The following is a 6,941-nucleotide window of genomic DNA, read 5'->3' as shown; positions in this document are numbered from 1 at the left end:
GAAAGAAAAACTATTTTTCTTGCTTTATGTAGTGTGGAAGTTTTTAATGTTTCTTCATCTGTGATGTTCTTGAATGTGTTCACGTGAAGATGGTATAAATAAACTGTCCTTTCAGCTTTAGCTCCTAATTTATTCATTATTTATGGATGTAGCACAGCAGCCGTCTCTTGATTAACACATGGAGGGCTCGGGATCTGATGGTGTCGTCTCCCTAATTTGCCCACTCAGTAAATCTCACTCATGGCCAAGAAATTGAAATAAACCTTGTTTCCCTGCTGGATAGTGATCCACTGTAACTCTGCTCCTCCTTCCTGTTTAGGATTTCTGTGGCTGAAGTAAAATTCCCTCCATCCATCACTTATCCCAGCTAACCCAAAGTGAAATAAAGTTTTGCTGGTCTTAAAAAAGCATTACAATAATGGGCATTACCAATGCAAACTGAATGATACAGAAGATGAAAGAAGAGACTTTGATCAGTTAATAAAGCTCATGATCTGGATTCATTGTGGCTGCTACACAGATACTTCTGGGTCACTTCTCTCAGTTAGGAACCTTCCTCACCAAACTGACTGTTGGACCACACCCCTGGTTTCATGAGAAATTGTTTCAGCCATGATTTCTCTTCCTGTATTTCAGAGTAAAGACTGAAGTGACAAATGGAAGCATGTTTAAAAACACAATGTGAGAGAGACGTTGAGGTCCTTAGAAGTTACCCTGGGTTTTTCTGTCACCCTGCTAGATGTTACACACCTTGTTATTGGACTGATTTCTACTGCTGGACTACTCCTGCGGAGAGTAACAATACTCTTACTAATTAGCTCCCTTTCACACCTTTGGGGATATTTATTTTTGTGTTTGCAGCGCTGTGAGCCAGAACAGCGAGAGAAAAATCTGCAACAGCGACGAGCCGAATGCTTACGTGAATCGCAGCAGCTGCACATGTGCTACGCTGAATTAGAGGATATCTTTGCTCTGGATTTCTATTTCTACTCTTTCATTTCTATATGATTCTTCTTGCATCTAAACAAAGATGATTCAATTTGCTAAATGTTGATGGCTCTTCGTGCTCAGGTGTAAATGAGACGTAATATTTGCTCTTGGTTTGGTTCTCCTGTACAGAACCTTGCAGTACAACAGAAACCTAAAAACATTATTTGTAGTTGTTATTCTTAGTTGTTCTGCTGCCTAAATACCACAGGGTCTGATTATGAAGTTATTGAGCTGCACATACTTTACGACCTGCTTAAGTTCGAGGTCACAGCGTATGTAGAGCAGCTGGAACATAATGAAGTCTACAAGGTTAAAGTTTTCTCTTCAGTTATTGTTCTTTCTGCTGCTTGGTTTGATGGATCTGAGAGCTTTTGTTTTTATTATTGTTATTATAATTATCATTAATATTTTACTCTCTAGAAGCTTTAAAATAGTGTTTGTGTTTGAAAAAATTGATTTAAGAATTGAACAGAAACATCTGTCCTTCTGAAAATCGCCCAAAGGCACGGAGACAAAGTCAAAGGATGCAACCTGTAACTTTCTCTTCCTTCATGTCAGGACCATCATCCATGATTTATATAAAATGCATATAGCAACAGTAGCACTTTAGTTTGGACTTTATGATTTCTGTAACTGGAAAATATTATTTTGTTTAAAGACAGAAGTGACCGCATAGTTGCAACATCAAAGGGAAATATTAATTAATTAGCATCAAGTATATTTGTTGCTTAAGCGTTTGCACTATAACTTAAGTAGGATTATAACTTTTAAGGAAGCAAAGATTTCAGATATTTAGTTCACTGCTTCAGTTATTTTATATGAAATTAAAACATTTACGTTGGTCAAATATGATGCTCTAAATCAAATAAAAGTTTGAAAATAAATGATGTATTTTTAAATGCTGCAACAAATGTTCACAAAAAGTAACTATAATTAAAACCAGTTAAACAAAATCAAATGTTTGAATCATGCTTAACCAAATGCCAGGCTGGAGAGCTGAACCTAAAGTATACGTAGAAAGATTTCAACATCTGAGCAGTTTTTAATGTTTTTATCACATATAAATGTCACAGCAGTGGGTCCTGGCCCAATGCTTTGTGTTTTTGGTTTTCTTTGACTCTTGTTTTTCTTGGTTTTTGTTCTTCTTATTTATCAGGCTCTCAGTAATCTTAGTTCTCCCTCCCTCAGTGTTCATTTCAGCCTGTGTTTAGTTTCTGTTCCCGTGTCCCGCGTTTCATCGTTTCATGTCGAGTCAGCCCTGTCTCTCTGTTTCCTGTGTCTCCCCAGTCAGCCCCGCCTCCCTCGGGCACTCATGTGTGATACAGAGTAATAAACCTGACTACATTTGCTGCACTCTCTTTATTACCTGTTACTTTAAAATTCATACACTAATTATGTCTGCCCATCTCTCTAATGTGAAGGTCAAAGGTCAACATCCCAGTGACATAAGAATAATCCCAAAGGGGCAAAGGCAGCGGTTAATTTAGCACATTTAGCATTAAGGGTACAGCAAGGATATACTTTTACTTATTGTGGCAGGGGTGTGGTCTCTGGCCTGCTGCAGTGGAGGCTGGTGGCGGGACGTTGGACGGCACAGGTGAGGGTGATGGAGCTCATGACTCTCCCCTTTATAGTGACGGAGGAGACTGGCGTGGGGCAAGCGTGTAGTGGAGGAAGCCGAGGAGAGAGCTGGTTTCTGGCTACAAAGAAACCAGAAAAGATTGCTCGTGGTCAAATGTCAAAGGAGCTTGCAAAGAAAAGCGTCTGGACTTCTTTAAGTTACTTGAAGACGTTTCACCTCTCATCCGAGAAGCTTCTTCAGTTCTAAGGTCAAATGGTGGAGAGTCCCAGATATAAACCTAGTGGGAGTGACCCCCCACAGAGGGACATATGTGCATGTATGCAGGCAAAGACCTGCAGTTAAAAAAAAGCGCCCCTCGACAGCCAAACCCATCTGTTCTCTAATTGGATTGTTACATTGTTGATTGACATGACATTGACCAATCAGATGAAAGGAAGAAAAATAGGGTCAAAATCCGTACTTGTAACTTGCAGGGGTTTTTTTTCTAAGTCCACACACAAATCTTTTATACACATACAAATCTTTTTTACAAGTACAAAATATTTATGACCACATTTTGAGCCCATACGAGAACAACTGAGATCATTTGTCCACAACACGAGGTTAGTTATTAATATACCGTATTTTCACGACCATAAGACGCACTGTGCTAAAAGGCGCAGTCTCAGTTATGTGTGCCCTTACTGTATTTAACACACACATAAGGCGCACTGGACCATAGGGCGCATACAAGTACCGTATGAGTATTTAAAAATAAAGCGGGAGCAAACCTGAGTTCGGTACCTTACTCACATTCCTATTGCCGGTAATCGTCATCATCAACAACACACAAGCATACAAGTGTGCGTATTTAAAACTAAAGCAGGAGCAAAACAAAGTTTGGTACTCACATTTTTATCATCAAACCCATCGAAGTCCTCATCCTCTGTGTCTGAATTGAACAGCTAAATCTCCATCAAACATGCCAGGTTCACTTTCTTCACCGTCAGAGTCACTTTCCGTGCCGTGCGGCTCCTCAGAAATGATGCCGGCTTTTGCGAAAGCTCGAACAACAGTGCCAGCAGACATGTTAGCCCAAGCATCTACAATCCATTGGCAAATTGTGGCGTAACTCTCCCGGCGCTGCCTTCCACTCTTGGTGAAACTGTGGTCTCCATCGGTCATCCATCGCTGGATGTGTTTGTCGCCGATGTGTTTGCTGCAGTAGGAGCGGAAGATGGCCAGCTTTTCCTTATAATCCGCTGGAAGTTGCTGCGCTACCGTAGTCCTGGTCCGGATGGAAAAATGGCACCGTTTCATAAAAAGTGAAAGTGAAACTGCTTTTAGCCGAATGGTGACCGTCGAAACGCTTCTCCCGCTCGTTCTTTGCTCGATGATCGCTGTCAGGGGTTTAGACATCTGTTCACAAGTAAGAGAAATAAGACACTGCAGACCGACTCAGAGTTTAAGAACGTGTACACGGGTGAATGCCTCTGAGAAGACAGACACAACGAGTACAGGCTGCTTGCTTTATTTATAGTTCAAAATGGATTACATAGCACTTCCTCTTTTAACGGAAAGGGGAGAGCTCAGGCATTGTCTTAGCTATCTAACCTCTGCACACAAACTGAAAAATAACGACACAGCAGTATTCATGCTTATCTGACATCACAGACACTGAAGTAAAGAATGCATGTATATCCTGTCTTGTCAAACATCTCAAACACTGAAGTAAGGAATGCATTGTGTTTTGTTTAACAATAGGCTTGGTTATGTGAAAATATATGAACACTAGAAAATAAAACACACTTGATTATATTGTATTTCATAAAAATCCTCTATCATTCCCTCCTGTTGTTAATATTTTTCACAGGTTTAATCAATGCATAGTCACTTGTTAGTCACATTTTCAACTTGCATGTCATTTGGTGAAAACATACATGATCATCAGTTAAAATTCATCTTCTTCAAGTTCAATCTCTGCTTGTGGTTCGTATTGGGGTAGGGAGACATATGCTAGTAGTTTTGTGGTGAACATATTGTTTACCATTCTGTGGACACAGGGCAATATGCATGTTGAGAATAAGCAAAGGAGTATGAGCAGTACTCCAACGAGTACTAGTCCTTTCATGAGCAACGTCTTCCATGACCCACTAAGAAGCCATGTGAGCCAGTCCTCTTCACCAGTGATGTAGTCCTGTCGTTGAGCTTGACTCAGTTGTCGCAGCACGTCCAGTGCGTCAGTCATATTGTTGGAGTGCACATTATCAGGAATGTATGTGCAGCAAGTCGTGTTGAAGAGCACACATAAGCCTCCTTTCTCGGCTAGTATCACGTCCAATGCGACTCGGTGTTGCATTATTGTGATGCGCACTGCATCGATTTCTTCATTCTGAGCCTTGTTGATCTTTGTTGAAGCATTCAGAAACAGTCCAAAACGGTAGTCGAGTGTCTCTATCCTGAGCATGTTTTTGGCATTTCCTGCCCACGGGAATAGAGAAAGCATTACTTTTTGTCCTTTGGTCCATGTTTGAATTCGTCTGGTACGTCAGTTCCCCAGATTGAGTCGTGAGGTTGCACGTCTCTAGTGCTCCTCTTGCGTCTCATCTGATGTGGTTCATCAAGCCTCGGGGCCTCCAGGATCCTCGCCGGGATCTTCTGCAAAGGAAGCAAAACACCTTTTCCTGCACCTCCCTAACTTATCCTATTTGGGACTCTTTAATCAAAAGCATGATCCTAATTATGTTCTTAACTTATTGACTTGTATTTATATATATTCTTCAATGTTACTCATCCCTTTAAAACTCTTTAAGCGCTGGTTTCCCGTCCGGTTGCTCGCTATCATCAACATCCTGTACACGAATTGTCGCTGCTGCAAGTGCCTCTACTCTAATCTTAAGTCACCTTTTTAACCAGAAAATCATTATAAGCGCCTATTCTACTAAAAGATCCAAAAGAAAACAACCTCTTTAATCCTTTAACCTTAACATAAAAATAACAGTTTCAGTTTTACCATATCCAAATGATCAACAAACCCCCAAACATAATCACGCATAATAAGAACCAAAAAAGTCCTAAAATGATCCTAAATTATTAAACAATTAAATTATTAAACCCTAAATTCCCCCTTTTATTTTGACACATGAAATGTGTCACAATACTATACAAAACTCAAAATGCTCAGTTTTCCCACTCATGTTCCAATCTATGTCATAAAAATAAACTTGAAACAGAACAATTATCAGTCATGTGTTTCTCCAATTAATGGTAACATGAGTTACATCAAAAATGTTTCCCCTTTAACATTTGGCATTCTCCCAACAATATACTATAATCCCATAATCTAACCCCAGTCTACAAAACAGAAATTTTCTCTGCCACACATTCACTCACATGCAGTCACACCATATATTTGCTAATAGTGGAGCTTCCCGCACGATCAGATTCTCCACCCTCAGCAAAATGAGCTCATTCATTTTTTTTTATTTTCCATAGGAAAATATTTCTTTATGCTTTTGGACTGGATTGACTCGCATAAAATCCTACAATTTTGGACAGGGACTTACGACCTGATCAGTCCCCACAGGTAGCTTTCTCCTCAGCCAATTGTAATCTGGAAAGCCCCCCTTTTATTTGCTCTCCCCGAGAATTTGTCAGCGCTGTTGCAGGCCTGCTTAGAACAGAAATGAGAAAAAATAGAGCTGATTATTAGCTCACAAAACACAAAACAAAATCACCTGACAGGTTTCCTTTAAGTGCACTGTTACAAACTAATGGGCCCCTCAGACATGTCCGTGTTTCCTAAAACTCCCTCTATTAAAACAAAAACAACAACAACCCAAACCTTACTGACAGAATCAACCCATCACCACAACAACCTTAAACACACAAGTTTTGCCACCACATAATCTCACCCCCTCAATACACCGAAAGTCTCATTAAAACCACACAATTTGCACACAAAAATCACCCCCTTTAACATACTTAAATTCAGCATAAAACCCCTTTACGACAACATATAATCACTAAACTATAAATGTCCTACCCAACTCTGCACTTCTCTTGTCTGCTATGCTTCCTCTTCTGAAAGCCTCAGTCACACACACACACAGGAAGTTCCTCCGTCACCACTCACTTCAGCTAATTTGCATACTGAGTCATCTCTCAATGAGTTGCTGTAACAACAGAAACATATGTTTAAACATTACCACCTTATTAAATTATTTTATTTCTTTCTACAGTGATCACTACTGTTGATCACTTAGTCCCAGAGCACTCCTAAGTCACTCTTTTAAAACTACTTTAATCACTTTTTGTTTTCATAACTCACTTTGTCATATAGCTTCTTTGAGTTCCTCAATTTCAAACTCAAATGTATTTTATGTTTGTG

This window comes from Rhamphochromis longiceps, unplaced genomic scaffold (assembly GCF_057381845.1).
Source record: "Rhamphochromis longiceps isolate RC_006_pf unplaced genomic scaffold, R_longiceps_female_GT1.1 unmapped_scaffold_4, whole genome shotgun sequence".
In the NCBI taxonomy this organism is placed as follows: Eukaryota; Metazoa; Chordata; class Actinopteri; order Cichliformes; family Cichlidae; genus Rhamphochromis; species Rhamphochromis longiceps.
The sequence above is the reverse complement of the archived record's forward strand: the minus strand, read 5'-3'. Positions refer to the sequence as shown.